Here is a 17,712-nt window from a genome sequence, read left to right on the forward strand (position 1 = left end):
TTCAAGCCAAAATTGGGACATTTCTGGTTCCTTTCTTTCTTTTCTTTTCTTCTCTCTCTCTCTCTCTCTCTCTTTTTTTTTGGAAGCCAAACCTGAAGCATATGGAGGTTTCCAGGCTAGGGATGGAATCAGAGCTACAGCTGCCAGCCTACGCCACAACCACAACAATACAGAATCTGAGCCGTATCTGTGACCTACACCACAGCTCACACGATGCCAGATCCTTATCCTTCTGAGCAAGGCCAGAGATTGGACACACATACTCATGGATGTTAGTCAGGTTTGTTACCACTGAGCCATGATGGGAACTCCTAATTTTTGTTTCCGATTACCTCTCTGTCATATTTTATTTACACACTTCTATGTAAAAACATAGAAGAGAGCCTTATTTTTTTTTCCCTTTGAACCATTTATTTGAGAACTGAATCTCTCTGCTGTTAAAAATAACTTATTCCTTCCACATGATTTGAAAATAGACATACCCAGCTTCAACATTCTTTTCTTCCTCTGACAATTTGTGTGTCAGGTATGATCATCATCAGCATTCCTAGCATAACTGATGACCTGAGTAGATCATTATCAAGCAATAATCATGAAACAAAAAACATAATGCTAATGTCCAGGAAAAACACAGACAGTAAAGGTTTTATTTATTGAACATCATATATATATATATATACACATACATATATATATGTATAATCATGTAATTAAAACCCATTAAATAATACAAATTTAGAATTACTATTACAGTACAAAGGGGAGTGATATAGATCAATATTTTTAAATTACATTACTGTGTCTTTTAAAAATTAGGAATCTATCTTACACATACATTTCTCTATGGCTGTAATGGGTTATAGTAACTTTAAATTTTCTGTTAGCAAGTATTAATCTGCATATTTGTCAATGACTTTATCAAAATGAATCTTCTTAAAATATTTATGGTCAGTAGACAGTATAGCCAGAGTAATAACTCTATCTTTACTTATAGTTGAGGAACTTTTCATTAATTTTAATTCTTAAAAAATTATTTCACATTATGCAACTGATATACACAGGTTTTCAAATATAAGGAAAGGTTTGTCATAGAGCAATAAAAATCCCATTTTAAAATAAATTCCAGGAAGTGCCATATTCCCCTACCTCTGTTTCTTTAGGATTATTTCTAATAGCTTCTAGTATTTTAAATACAGATAGTGTACAGGTGATCAAGTTTTGTTCCTTCATTTTACAATCACTAGATTATCATTGTTTATTTCTACTCTACTGTTTAAATGAAGCCATGAACTATACTTGCAGAAAGCTTAAATGATTCCATATCTTTATAAACTTGCTGTCGAAACAAATGCATGTACCAAGCCCAGATGTAAAACTGAGAGTTAAGTGAAATTCCATGTAGAATACAATGTTTACCAAAGGATAAGAAATAAAAATGTGCTAATTTGAAGCTTACACATATATTATTAAAACCCAATAGTAACCAAAGCAACTGTTTAGAACTTAGAACAACAGATTTTTTCTGGAAGGAAAATTTTATCGCTGACTTGAGGCATGGTGTTAATAAAAAGCAGACCAACTTTAGTCAAGTTTTATTATTGTTTTTAAATTCTCTGCAGACAGTACACCTAGTGAATTGCCTACACTACAGATGGACTGTTCCCGCTGCTTCATCTGTGACAAGTCTCTACCAATCACTGTGAGTGTTCTAAGATTTAAGAATAATCCAAATGTTAAACTCACTACTTTCTTTAATGAATTTCTGATTGACATCAATATTTAATGACAGTGCACTGTGTGAGAGGAACATCTCTGTTTGACATGTAAAACGTTAAGTTTATCTTCTTGAATATCATATTGACAGTATTAAATGGTATTCAGCTTGTCTCTCCAGGAACAGATGTGTAGGATTCAGGTCAGGAAGATATATCACAAGCTAGAAGCATAGTAGTATTCTCACTTTTTGTGTTAATAATCTTTCTTTGGATTTACAGTCTTTTTGATATTTAGTGTAGTAAGTGAGTATCACAAAGTACTCACATTCATCACTCAGTATCTTCAAAAAGGATTCCAGTATTAACAAAAATAGTAACAATTCTTTACATTTCCATGTATGTTATAGCTTCCACAAACTTCAGAACATTTTCATGTACATATACAACAAACCAAACACACATGTGGTTTCTTATTGTCATTATATTTCAGATATTATTATTTCCATTTTTCAACTGAGGAGTCTGTGACTCAGAGAACATAATTTATTTGAGCTCATATGTTTATTCATTCAACAGATATTTATTTAGTTCTTATTTCATGCCAAGTTCTACATCAGGAAACTGGAATAAAACAAGGTCCATGCACAATTATTCCCTTCAAAAAGTTTTAAATGAATGTAATGGCTAAGTGTGAACTTGACTCAAGCTCTTGGCCTTTATTCTTTCCATTCTCCACTCACTGCCCCTGTGACTTCACTGAGCTTGGGAAGAGGCATCAGAAAATCCTTGCAAAGATATGTTCAAAGTAAAAACATTACTGAGATTACATGTTTTATATATTAGCAGCTTCATGCCTCTGACCTCCTTGTTTCAAGCTCTTGACAATAGGGTGAATGCAATTCACTATACCTTCTTATTAGACAATACAAAAGATGAGTGGGGAAAGTAAGATATACCTTTTTAAATGCAGAGTATTAGAATACATTCTAGCATTCTAAGGTCTGTGTATTTATTCTTTCTGATAATAACCCAGAGTAAAAGGAAAAATTCTGTTTAATGGTTGTAACTACATTGATTTTTCAAAATCATTATTGTCATAAAAGATATAAAAGATTTTTTTCTGCAAACAATTCATTGTGAAATGATAGCATTTATATTCTACTAGCCTTCCAGAAGGAAAAAAAAGCAGAATACAGTATTATGTTTCTTATTGTGTAAAACCAATGGTGTCATATAATAAGTAGAAAAGAAAGAAAATGGACACAATATCATTAAACTATATTACAAGCTATTAAGTGCAAGTGGGAAAGTAAGTGAGTTTTATTTGCTTGTCCAGAGATCTATCAAAGTAACTTCTTAAGTAGTTGATGTTTATAGTGTAGAGGTTTATTTTTAAGGTAACAAAACAAGTTTCTTTTTATTCTAAGGCTCCCATCTCTTGAAAATACGAGAAAAGAGAAATGAATTAGAAAAAAATTGAGTGTGATTAATCAAGATGCCACTGTTTACCAACTTTCTGTCTTAACAAATTGTAAATTGGATATATAAAGTCATTTTCATATGAATTTCCTTTCCTTTCAAATTCTACATATCTACAAATAAATGTTAGTTTTCTGATATATATATATATATATTTTTTTTTCTTAGTGCCATAAAGGATTCGGTGTTTTCATTCTGCATTATACCTAATCTCACACTCAATATCTCCATGATTGAAGAAGTATAGTATTGGGGTGTAGCAGGAGCTGAGATAGATTATTTATCCAATGCCTATGAGATCTCCCTGACCATAGAACCTCATTTATTGAGTGGTTAATGATAATTACCTTGCTTTTCTCCTCAGAAACATTGGGAAGAAATATAGTATATTAGGCAGAGTCAGTAACACGTGGGAGTGAATCTCAACTCACTGCTTTGTAAAAGTTCAGTAACAATATAGAATACAGTATTTGTGGCTCAGGGTTTTTATGGCGTTTTTCCTGAAACTGTAATGTTTTCTCTACAAATTGTCTGGAGCCAAGTAAACACAATGATAGCTGTAGTTTTCAATATTAATATATCAAGATTAAATCAAATAATGGATATGTAATACTGTTTACAAATGTTCGTGCGCAACTTAGGGTTGTTTCTATGATTATAATTAAATCATTAACTTTAAAAGATGCATTAATCATATTTTTTTCAATAATCCACACAAAATAGTTTCTTTCTTAGCTGATGATAATAGAAGAAATCTCAGAGGTAGAACAAAGTAAGGTGCCTCTAAGTCAACATGATTTTTCAGATTCTTCAAATTCCCACAGTTTTGCTGTATTTGACTGCATGTAACAAGTCCAAGAAAGAATAACAATGTTGTTAAAATTAAATATAGTATTATGATTTTCATGCTTTATGTAAATAGCACCTATATTGTCATTATGACAGAATGAATATTCAATTAAGAGAAGTTTTTTTTAATCCAGTAACAGTTATGTCATTAAGAATTATACATTTTTAAGTATGTGTTGTCTATATTTGAGACATTCTTAATAATTTCTAAGGTTTACAAGAGTTAGGGTCAATTGTAAAGTTGCCCTGTATTTAACATACCCATGCCCTAAAACCCTTCGGTTCTACAAAGCATTTATTGAAATTGAGATGCACACTTTAAATCCACGAAGAGAGCAAACTCTGTTGATTCAACTACTAGCAAGTGGGAAGCGTTATGATTAGTGAGCAAAAATCAAATCTTAAAATATTCAGAGAGAGAGAGAGAACATACCTTTATAGCTCAGCTAAATGACTCACATGCCTTCTAGACCACATAGGACTCCAAGTAGAAATCTGTTGCTTCAGCAATTCTGAGTAAACACCTCATGACTGTATTGTATGTGAAGTATACTCCCATGTGGCAAGTACATTCTCCCACACAAGGCATTCCTTTCTTTTACAACATTATGTTGTAGTTTTTAAAAAATTATTCAGTTTGTTTAACCTAAAAAAAAATGTTCACCCACTTCTTTCATATATCTCCAACCCTATCTTTTGTAAACACCAATCTGTTGTCTGTATCTTTGAGCTTGTATTTATTTGTGTTGCTTTTTGGATTCCATGTGTAAAAGACATAATACAGTGTTCATTTTTCTTTGTTCTGTATCACTTAGTTGAATGCTCTCAATTTCACAATTTCTGTATTCACTCTTCCTTTAATGGACACTTAAGTTGTTAACTATTGCAATTAATACTGCAGTACACATGGAAGTGAATTATCTTTAAACTAGCGTTTTTGTTTTCTTTATATAAATACCTATAAGGAGAACTGCTGTATCATAAGAGTTTTATTTTTAATTTTTAATAAACATCCATACTATTTTTCACAGTGGCTGAACTAATTTACATTCCCATCAACAGTGCACAAGATTTCCCTTTTCTCTACATCCTCCTCTACTATTTCTTTACATCATCCCACTTACTATTTCTTGTCTATATCCTTACTATTTTTCTCTGCATCCTTAGACCCTTACTACTTTTCTCTCCCTTACTGTTTTCTCTACATCCTTACTATTTTTTCTCTACACCTTTATTATTTTTTCTACATCCTTAAGATTTTTTCCTTTATACCCTTACTATTTTTCTCTACTTCCTCCCCTACTATTTCTATACCCCTTACTATTTTTTGTCTTTTTCATAGGTATCATGCTAACAGATATGAGATGATATCTCATTGTGGTTGTGATTTAATTTTCCTAATAATTGGTGATATTAAACATCTTTTCATGTGTCTGTTGGCCATCTGAATGTCTTCTCTGGGGAAAATGTTTATTCAGATCTGTTCATTTCATAGCTGAGTTGTTGTTTAGTTATATGAGCTCTTTATATATTTTGAATATCAGTCCCTTATCAGATATATAAATCACAATTACTTTTTCCCATTCAGTAGTTGGCCAGTTCATTTTTTTAATGGGGTCCTTTGCTGTGCAGAAAGTTGTTGGTTTGATGGAAGTCTGCTTATTTATTTTTCCTGTTGATGTTTTTGCTTTTGGTGTCAGAATCAAAAAATCACAACCAAATGAATCTCAAGGAGCTTAACTGCCTATATTTTCTTCTAGGAGCTTATAGTTTCAGTTCTTATATTTAAGTCCATAGTCCATTATGAGTTAATATTTGTGTATGGTATAAAATAATGGTCTTAAATAAAACTTAAATAAAATTCACATGATTTTATATAGCTCACCTCCATCTGTGTAAAATTTCTTTTTCTCCTATTTTGAATATATCTATCTTCAAAGTTAAGAGCTTGCAATACTTTGGAAATGATTATTTGGGTGATTATACTTCTGTGAAAACCATTTTGAAAAATAATTTAAACAGGAAATCTCACAAACTAAATTGTCAGTATTGTTAGAAAAAATAATAATGAGAGTATTATCTGGATATTGAAGCATAGTTGCTCTATTTGGGGGAATATATGCTGCACAAAAAGAATGATATTTTACCTCATGTTCTTTTCTCAGACACTAAGCATCTAATTAATTAATATACTATCTATGAAAATTCAAGGAAATCATTTGATCACAGTAAAATCTCAAAACATTATGTCTGAATAAGAATGATATATACAAATCCACTGAACCTACACTGCAGAGAATTGATATTTAAAGCTAGGAAATGAGCAGGATGGAAACATGACAGTAAATGCAATATGAAGATGCTATCAGACTCAGTTAACTATTTGGAGAGTGATCAGACATGTTTCAGTCAATGGTGTCTAAGTTCACCAGGATTGTGCTAAAACTAGAAAATAATAGGTTCTGAGAAACGTCATATTCTAAGTAACCCATAAACATTTGGGCTTACCCATCTTTACCCAAAACTGGTGTAAAATTGGTCCTGCAGACATTAACCCACCACCGCTCTCCAACAGGACCAAGAAAGGGAATGAGTCTTTAGACTTGTACCTTAGAAGGAGGAGATAGTGAAAAGGGAAGAGAGGGGAAAGCGTACCAGTAAGAAGATGAGAAATCTAACATTTCATTTCCTTCTCTGGTTATCTACATGAGTTATTTACTTGCTGATCTATAACTTTTCACATCAAAGCTGAAAGAGATGGCAGTTTCAAAACCAAGACAAGGATGTATATGCGTTTACTGTGGATCAAGTGCATACCTGGAAAAGTAGCTCTGCTTGAGTAATCCTGCATGTGAGCCATATAGTAGGAATGCTTGATGGGCAAGAAAATCCCTGTAGTATGTGCCCTTTCGAGAAGAGCTAAGGTACAGCAAATGAAGTTGTATCAAAGCAGGATATCAAAAAGCTCCATGGTGGCTCAACAGTTAAGGATCTGTCATTGTCATTGCTGTGGCTTGGATTACAGCTGTGACATATGTTTGATCACTGGCCCAGGAAATTCAGAATTTCCATGGGTGAGTGGGGTGGGGGGAAGGCAAGATTTCCTAGTTGGAGGGTGTTATATGGTGAATAAACCTACAGAATATTTGCATAGAATTCAGAGATCGCAGATAGCCAACAGAAATTTAAAAAACCATAAATTATCAATATCAATCATATAAGCAGCTGTGATTTAGAGAGAAAGAAATAAAATGGTGACTGATTTGATTGATATGTTCCATGTCTTTTTGTCCTAGCAAGAAGGAGGAGCAAGTCCTTGAGGAAGGAGAGAGTCTCATTCTTTATTAATGTTTAATAAATTATTATTCTATGTTAAGAGGCTGAACTACTCATAAGAATGGGTTAAATTCTGAAAACTGCAAACATCTCTCACTACCAACAATAGCCAGTTGTAGGTATGTATGTTTGCTTGGTTCCCAGCCATATTCCCAGAATTCTTTCCAGAAACTCTTATTAAAACTTAGAGCCTTATCTATATTAAGGAGAAATAACAAAAGAGTCATGTTGCATGATTATTTGGGAATAGTAAAAGAGAAAACAATAGTGCAGAGGGCCTTGATGGTAACAACAGAGTGACTGTCAATGGACCTGGACTGTGATTTAATTTACACAAAAACTCAACATAGAAATAGTATACCTATTCATAGGACAAAGACGTGCTCCTTTTATATAACAAACCTCAGACAAAGGAATATTTCAAATCTTAGAAGATATAATAGAAGAAAATAATGCCTAAGCAGCAATATGTAACATAAATGAAAAGCAGTTAGTAGTGAATTTAATTGGCCATCAATTATTTGAAATTACATTAAAAATTATTTCCATTAATATCTTTAAATTGATCATGAAATTATCACCAACACTGAATATATAAAGCTGTCATTTGTTTTGTTCAATTTTACTGAAAATTTAGTCTCTACTTAACTCCACTTAATTTCATATTTCTTTAATCACAAAATGTTCTTTTCAATAATATTTTAATAGTTATTTTACTTATATTTGTGTTACTACCTCTGTAGACTGTTACACATATTTCCAATGGTAAATCCTGCAAAAGACCTGAGTCAAGGGAGGAAACAGTTCCAACTAGTTTAATTTAATATTTAATCCTCCTTTTTGAGTGAGAAAATTCAGAAATCCAAAAACAAAAATAAAGAATGAAGTTAAGTGATGAGTCATTTGATAATGATATTAAACATCAAATATGCCTCTATCATTGTCATTTTAAAAGCTAAATATACAAAGTCACTCTGTTTCAAGATATCAAGCTGGCCAAATATGTATTTTTTCTGTTATCCTAAAACCCTTCAAAATATGAAATAAGAAATAAACCCTTTCCTAGCCAAAATATTTTAAAGAAGCCATAAAGAAGCCAAAATATTTTAAAACATTTTTACATGATGGAGAGAGGATGGATAAAATACAAAGACTTAAAATGGTAGAGAGAGAGAATAAAGATTAGCCAAGGAGAAACCCAAGGTGAAATAACGAGATTCATTGAGGAGACTATTAAGGAGATTGGTGCAGATGAGTTACATGAAATTTCAGTTAAAGCTATATAAAGTATTTTTATAAATTAAAAATTCCATTTGAACAGTTGGAACATCCTAAGATGCAACTTACCCCATTTCTTTTGCTTCATCCTTGAATTATGGTTTAAAAGTTATTAAATTTCACTTTTATCATAATTATAAGAACTTAATAGAACACATAATTTTAATAGTACTTAATGTTAAAATTCTTTTTGGGGCTCTGAAGTATTAAATATAGAATGATATAACATACTATTTAGGAACACACATTCTGGAGCAAGATGGATATGGGCTGAAATCCAGCCCCCCTGCTTAGTAGCTAAGGGCTACTAGGAAAATGACTTTAAGTCACAAAGGCTGTTTATTTGTCTGTGAATCAGAGATGAAGATTGTACCTACCTGATAGAGTATCTGTCACCTATGAAGAGATAACACAAGTAAAGCTTCTAGTTAAAATAGCATCTGGAACATTCAATAAATGTTACTTTTTAATTTTTCTCTAGTTTTATACAAAGGGTCAACACATTGCTTTATTTCTTCCTCCTATATTAATTAATGTAGTGATAGAGTTGTAAATAAATGTGATTATTCGATTTATTCTGATTAGGCAGTCTCTCCCAAGAATAGATGGAAGAAACACTTTCCCAACACTATCTGCAAGAATATGTACTACTGTTCCTAATTTGTTGTAAAGTTTCTACAGAGAAAACAAGAATGTGAATGTTAAGAATGGAGAAATCAAAATAAATGAAATTCTTTATGAGTTATAGGCTGCAACTACAAAAGTAGTTCAAAAAGCAAAGAGTGATGCTTTGATTATTTTATGTAATTCTAACTTTCCTTAAAAGCAGTACTCAAAACAGTGAATCCCATATTTGATCTCCCTCTGACAAAACAAAAGAATAAAATCCAGATTAGATATTATAACAATGAGTGTCAGGCAAGGAAAGGCCAGATGAAAGGATAACCAGGTGACTTTATCTGCAGGCTGTGTCTACAGACTTCATTTATTATATGTACATGTATATATATATACTTTATGTACTTTTATGAATTGGTATATGTAAATACATGTACTAGAGATATGGTCTCAGTGTTTCAATTCAGGTAAACTGATATTGTTAGTGTTAGGCAATGCCACTTAACCATTTCACTCAGGTTGAAGATAATGCTTTATGAGAAGGTTATGTAAAGGAAACGCCTCGACAAAGTAGAAAATTTGGGTTTCTTTGGGGAAAAATTTGGCCATTCAAATCAAGTTCATAATGGCCCTTTTAGAAAGAGTCAAATAAAAAATTATGTTAAAAATAGGTATCATATTTTTAAATTATCTTTTATCATTTAAATTATTCCTTTCCTTCATGCTATCCTTGTTACATTATATGTTGAGCATTTAAAATTAGTTGAATTATGTAAAAATATAGTGAATACATATGTAGTTCACATTTATAAAATATCTATAGTTATTTAATTTAATGTTAGATGCCATTATGCTTATGGGCGACATTAAACCTCACTTCCTTGCTTCAAAAAGGTGTTGTTTAAGTGAGATGAAATAATAAGATACTGGAAATGCAAGCAGTAATTGCTAAGAGTTCCTGAAGTTGCTCTTCATGGACTATAAAGCCGAAGAATGCTGTTAAAACAAGAAAGAGAATAAAATAAAAGGGAAGACACCTCAAGGTGCAGAGGTAGAAAGATATGTGGGATTCTGCTCAGGATATGTGGAAATACAAGCACAGTGGGGCAATAAAAAATAAAAATTAAGTACATGCTTAGACTTTGTGTCAAAGAAAAAGGACTTTTATTAGTCCATCTCTGAATAGCAGGTCAAGCTATTATATACAACCTTATGATTTGTTATAAATACCTGAAAGTGGAAATATTTTAAAGTATTCTCCATGTGGTGTTAAAGTATATGTTTTCACTGCCCTTTTGGGGTTACACATCTTAAATTCATAAAACCACATCAACTTTCCTTAAAGTTTCTACTTGTTTCAACTCTTGGAAAACTTGTCAAACTAAATCCACCTGGATCCATTCACTTCAGATATTCTTGCACCTGTGTGTATCTTAACATGTCAATAAGAGGATATGCATGTCTCTATCATTTATGTTTGCTCAGATTTATTTGTGCTGGAGCTAACTTCTGTCTTACATTGTCCTTGTGGGCAAGAAATATATCTTATGCTTCATTTTTAACTCCTTGTGACAACTTAATGTTGGGTAATTCATGTGCTATTAAGATGCATTTTGGTCTAATATTTGAAGAGAATTAAGATTCATAAAAGTATTAGGATTCTAGGGGAGAAAGATTTATTTCAGAATCATGCTTATTTACAATAAAATAAAAAGAGGTCTCAAAAATAGATGATTAACATAAATGTTATATAATAAATAATTTCTTAGTGCTATATAGAAGTGGGGGGGGGGGGCTTGTTGAGATCCACCCCAAAAATGCTGCCTACATTTCACTGGTATTATTTATAGATTTGTTCAACAAACATTTATTGAACACCTGTGCTTCATTTGGGACACACTGATGGATAAGTGAAGTTTTCTGTCCTAGAGGGTCTTACAGTTCAATAAAGTCAAGAAGGCTATAAATAAATAATAGCAAAAATTCAGCAAATGCTTAGATATTCTCTGAGTGCTATGGGAACACAGAGAGAAACACTTAAGTTATATAATTTGTCATTTATCAAAAATTTTTTATAACCAAATATGTTCAAAGGCTTTTTGATAAATGGTGGGTATTCGATAATGAATATGTTTTCATAGAGTATATGAAACTCTATATATTGTAATCTGTATGTCACAGAAGTAGTACCTGCAGAGATATGGTACAGTAAAGCAAAGACATTTTGGTGTGATGCAGGTCTGTCCCTTTCACTTGCTAACTGTTCAACATGGGGTAAATTAATTAACATAGCATTACTTTAGTTTCCTCATCTCTATAGTGAGGATAACTACCACCCTTACCTTACATCATTATTGTGAAAATTAAATACTTTAAATACACAAAATACTTAGAAGGGTATCTGGCACATGTTAGATACCATTTATGTTGAGCTCCACATTGTTAAAACTTTTGTTTTTTTATCAATACATATAGTGTGAGGAAGGGAGTAAAGAGAGATGAAGCTTTATAGTCACATAAAGAGCAGGTTTCAGATAAGGACTAGAACATTGAGATTACTGTTCATTGCCATGGAATGCCTCTTGTGAATTATCCTGTGAGTAATGGGAAACAATGAAGGATTATCATATGAGTGATGGAGAACAACTGAAGGATTTTGAGCACTAGACGTGGTCGATATTTTTGTTCAGTGTGAGGGATAGGTTTGAGCAGTGGCCTTCCTTATTTGGATGCTATTGAAATAGTATAGTAAGAGCTGAATGAAACCTGAATTTAAAGGGAAAGTAGTAGATATCAATAAGTTTTAAGAAATATTTAAGGTTAATAATTATAGCATTGTGGGTTGCAGTAGTGAAGTAACCACTGTGCTTCCCAGTTTTCCTTTTGAGGATGACCAGGGAAATATAGAGGACAAGTATGGAAATACCTCAGATTAATTTTGAACATTATAAATCTAGTGGTGGCACATTTAAATAATGTGTTAAGCAGATAGGTGTCACATAAGCCAACAGGAAACATTCCAGAATGGACATGTCAGTGTTCGATCATCTACTTTTTATATTTTGTGAAAAATATAAAAGTGGTTGAGATCATATTTGGCAATTATTCTGAGAAAATAAATACCATTTATTGGGAGAATACCAATACACCAAAGATGGGCCTATGAAGAAGGCTATCAATGAATAGTTTCAGAAGTACTCAGAGATTTGAGAACCAGTATTGATATAGAATCCAAGACACTTTTAAGTGAATATTTCTAAGAAGGATAAATAGTAGTTACTAGGGTTAAATTAGTCAAAAGGCGGTAAGACAAGGATATGCTCTTGACATTATGGAGGTCATCAGTAACCTTTGAAACAACATTTTGGAATGGTGAGAAATAAAGAACTCAGTGGGATATAATTGAATGGAGCATGAGTCAAAGAGACAGTGATTACAGTTATGAGGGACTATGAATCAATAGAAAGACATTTTTTTTTTTAATTATAAGATACCTGGCTGTTTTCTCTGGGCTAAAGAGAGAGTGAGTAGAGAAATAGAACTTTGAATGTTAACAATAGATGCAGAGGAATAGAAGAGAAATAATGCTGAATAAAAATGAGAGTGGAACAGAATTAAGAACTACTATGAAGAGATGGCTTTGAAAAATGGGGTGGGGGGAACAATTTTCTAATGCTAAAAATTGAAGTAGAAATGGAAAGAAAGCTTCTGTTTTTTTAGATTCAAAGGAACACGGATTTCCCGTTGTGGCTTATCGGAAACGAATCCAACTAGGAACTATGAGGTTGCAGGTTCAATTCTGGCCTCGCTCAGTGGGTTAAGTATTCAGGGTTGCGGTGAGCTGTGGTGTAGGTCACAGATGCGGCTTGGATCCTGCATTACTTTGGCTGTGGTCTAGGCTGGCAGCTGTAGCTCTGATTCGACCTGTAGCCTGGGAACCTCCATATGCCACAAGTGCAGCCCTAAAAAGCAAAAAATACATAAAAAATAAAAAATAAGATAGATTCAAAGGGACTCCCATAACTGGTGTGGCCTCGTTCCCATTTCCCACTTCTTCCCACGTTAAATGTTGAATACAAAGCCCAGAACTGGAGCTATTTTCTTCAGACATGGGAAAAGTCCAAGAGAATTATAGGAGTATTGACTGTGATGGTGATGGCTTTTGAATCAATTCCAACAAATTCTTCTTTCCAAGGTCATAATAATTAAAACTTTAGGAGTTCCCATATGGCTCAGTGGAAACAAATCTAACATCTATGAGGACACAGATTTAATCTCTGTCATCACTCAGTGGGTTAAGGATCCGTCATTGCCATGAGCTGTGGTGTAGGTCTCAGACGCAGCTGGGACCCTGTGTTGCTGTGGCTGTGGCCTAGGCTAGTGGCTAGGGTTCTGATTCAACCCCTAGGCTGGGAATCCTAGCCTGGGAACATAAAAAGTTTTTATGTTTGCCATTCTGTATCAAGGTTTTTTATTATTATTATTACCTATAGCTACATTAATCCTATATGCTATATTTTTGAAAAAATCGCTTAAATATAGGAGGAAAACAACTTTTAAAAATGTGTTGAAGTATTTTAATAGCAACAGTATTTAGCTGATATTCCATAGAAGCACAGAGTGTAAATTGGGCACTGGGCTGAATTCATGTTTGGTAATTATGAAGGAAGGTGTGGAGTATGAGTTGAAGTGATAAGTCATGTCTGGCCCAAGGTTCAGAATGAAGCTGTGAGACTAAGTGACAAAGTAGAATAAGCTGAATTCCCTGGTACTGAAGAGTTATCCATAAAGATAAGGTGCTAGATGAGTTGTCTATGTTAGTACTAACTCATCAAGCACAATGGCAAAAATTGGGGGTTAGAGGAATACTTCAAATTAGGTAGGATTAAGGAGATAATGTGTCTTATTGCATAGATTCACATGCCATTTATAGGCAGACACATGCTAAATCTTTATTTCCAGTATTCCCTGTCCTTATTTGTCCTTAGTTTTCTAGTTACATAAGCTGCCTCATTATCTCCAATTGGATATTATATTGAAATCTAGAAGTTAGTATGTTCAACATAGACCATTGATTTATCTCTTCCAATATGCTCTATCCTCAGTCTTTTCCATTTCAGAAAAATGAACAAATCATCAATATTTTTGTGCCAAAAATCTCTTCCATCTAGGTCAAATCCATTAGTTCTTCTTTTATCTTCAAAAATATTCCTCATACCAAATACAAAAATTAACTCCAAATGAATTAAAGATCTAAATCTAAGACATAAAACCATGCAAACTCCTAGAATAAAACATAGGGAGAACATTCTTTTATATAAATTGTAGCAATTTTTTGGATCCATTTCCCAAAGTGAAAGAAATGAAAGTGAAAATAAACAAATAGGACCTAATTAAATATGAAATTTTTTGCACATCAAAGGAAGCCATCAACACAATGAAGAAACAGCCTACTAAATGGGAGAAAATGTTTGCAAATGTTATGACTGATAAATAGTTAATAGCTCATGCAACTCAGTACCAGAAAAAAAAAGCACTCGCCTGAAAATGGGCATAAGACCTGAATAAACATTTTTCCAAAGAATATATACAAATGGTCAAGAGGCACATAAAAAATGTTCAACATCGCTAATAATCAAAGAAGTGCAAATCAAAGCCAGAATGAGCTTTTACCTCACACATCAAAGTACCTATCAACTAAAAGTCTCCAAATAACAAATGTTGGTTAGGATATGAAAAAATCTGAACCCTAGTATACTGTTGGTGGGATTGCAAATTGGCACAGCCATATGGAAAACAGTATGGAGGTTCCTTAAAGAATTGAGAATAGAACTACCATATGATCTGGAAATTCTACTCATGGGTATGTATATACAAAGAAAATGAAAACACTAGTTTGAAAAGATATGTGCACCCCAGTGTTCATAGCAAGGTTATTTACAATAGCCAAGATAAGGAAGCAACCTAAGTGCACATCAGCAGGTCAATGGAAAAAGAAGATGTACACACATACAATGCAATATTACTGAGCCATAGAAAAAAAATGAAAATCTGCCATTTGCAACACCAGAGATGGACCTAGGTAGTATTATACCTAGTGAAATAAGTCAGACAAAGAAAGACATACTCTAAATTATCACTTTGAACACCAACAAATAAAACAACTTAATATACGTAACAAGCAAGAAACAGCCTCACAGATATAGAAAACAAACTAGTGGTTACCAGTGGGAAGAGGGAATGGGGAAGGACCAGGTAAGTTTATGGGATTAACAGAGCCAAATTACTATGTACAAAATATGTAGTACACAGTACAAGGATATATAGTACAGCACTGGGAAATATAGCCATTAATTTGTTGTAATAACTTTAATGAAGTATAATCTATACAGATACTGAATCATTAGGTTGTACATCTGAAACTAATATGCTATTGTAAATCAACTATAGTTCAATTAAAAACAAAACCAAACATGTCTCATATTTGTCCTCTCTATTCACAATACTGCAACCCTAGTCCAAGTCATTCTTTTTTCTGTTTTTTGTCTACTACAGTTGGTAAATATCCCTCTGTCTCTACTTGTGAGTTCCTATAAACTATCCATAATGAAGAATCTTCAATTGTATTGCTATCCCTTTTGCCATATGACTGATCTCTAAAACCTTCCAATGGACTCTTCATACAAACAGCATGAAATTTGAATTCTCATCCTAGCTTATGTATTCATTTATATCTTATTCCCTTTACAATATCTTTTTCCTTTACAATATCTTTCCTTATTTTCTCTGTTACTTACCAAGTTTTAGTTATATAAACTTTCTTTATGTTCCTTGAACACACCAAGCTGGTTTCTACCGAAAAACATTTTCAGTAGCCATTTCCTCCATCTGAAAGATCTCTCCTGGGCTTCACAAGACTAACTCCTTTATGATATTGAGAACTCACATTAAGTGTCACCTCTTCATCGGTGCCATCTCTGAAACATACTATCTTAAGAAACTATCCTGTTAACTTTATCACTTCTCCTCATTTTAGTTAACAGTATAGTACTTTCCACTATCTGATTTTTTTCAGCTTCTTTTTCTGTTCATCCAATGTCTTCTCCTCCCCCCTTGCCAAGCTTTGATACTCTATGAGAGAAGAGGTTTTGATGTCATTTGCACTGCTACTCAAAGACACTCTATACATATTGATTAAACTTTTGTTGAATAAATTAATAAATGTATGTTTACCTTAGATTAGAGCTCTAGTAGGGATAGTGAAAAATTATGGAAAACCGAGAACCGTGGTCCAGGGTTAAAAACAGAGCATTGAAGAAAGTACGGGAGAAGTAGATGAAAAAGTGGTTAGCTCATACCACATCTTTATAGAAGACTGTCCATAAGTTACTAAACATTTGTAAAATTTAATTTATATGAATATATTTTCTCACCCAAGATGTAACAGACACTAATGAGGAGAGTCAATGAAATAAACGTGCTCAAGCAGAGAAAGGCTACACCCAAGCATAATGTCATAAAGAGCATATAAAAAATTTAGAGACCTCACAAATTAGCTCAGCCTCTACTGATGCTGTGGGCAGAGTGTCAGTGTTGACCATCATGTTTTGTGAAAATTATTTCTGACATAGAGTTCTGTGTTTTTAAATTAAATTTACCAGGGCAGAAACTACAGAAGTTTTAAAGGCAACAATTTAACATTGATATCAGGATTATAGGATTATAGGTCATGTTATTATTATTATTATTATTATTTGTCTTTTTGTCTTTTTAGGGCCGCACCTGTGACATATGGAGGTTCCCAGGCTAGGGGTCTAATCAGAGCTGTAGCTACCGTCCTACACCACAGCCACAGCAATGTCAGATCTGAGCCTAGTCTGCGACCTACACCACAGTTTACAGCAATGCCGGATACTTAACCCACTGAGCAAGGCCAGGGATCAAACCACAACCTCATGGTTCCCAGTCAGATTCCTTTCCACTGTGCCACAACAGGAATTCCGGTTGTTTTATCTTATAATGGAAATATGGAAACTGAAGCAATGATAGATATTAAAACAATTTACAAAGAAAGTGTGAAGATATTGGTAAGTCAATACATTAAATGGCCACAAATTATTGATGTGATTGAATTCTTTGAAATATTTAGGTAGGATTTATGACGATTTATCCATTACTTGTTAAATTGCTTATACTATAATATTAAGCTATTAAAAGTAAAATACAAAGTAACACATGCAACATATAATCTACAAGTCCAGGAAACAACTATTAATATATAAAGATTTTTACAGTGGGTATGTGTGGATGGTGAAATTATGGATAGCTGTTTTTTTTTTTTTTTCTTTAAACTTTGCCCTATTATCCAAAGGGACATGTGTTATATTTAAAACCAGACATAGTAAATGTTTAATGGTGAAAATTCTCTTGTAAATAA

At 32.9% G+C, this 17,712-nt stretch overlaps 1 long non-coding RNA gene across 6 annotated transcripts in view; it reads left to right on the forward strand.

Moving 5' to 3' along the window:
- The window catches only part of LOC110259772 (uncharacterized), an 835,641-nt gene that overhangs the window by 74,136 nt on the left and 743,793 nt on the right, over positions 1-17,712 (forward strand). For all 6 annotated transcript variants that reach the window (XR_014838463.1, XR_014838462.1, XR_014838465.1 and 3 more), the window contains exon 2: positions 1,620-1,699. This is a non-coding gene — a long non-coding RNA (uncharacterized LOC110259772). The remainder of the gene's footprint in view (positions 1-1,619; positions 1,700-17,712) is intronic.

The sequence above is a fragment of the Sus scrofa genome, chromosome 2 (genome assembly GCF_054392235.1).
Source record: "Sus scrofa isolate SSC_HxYL_T2T_F1_AM1 chromosome 2, Sscrofa_HxYL_maternal_Yorkshire_Landrace_v2.0, whole genome shotgun sequence".
In the NCBI taxonomy this organism is placed as follows: domain Eukaryota; kingdom Metazoa; phylum Chordata; class Mammalia; order Artiodactyla; family Suidae; genus Sus; species Sus scrofa.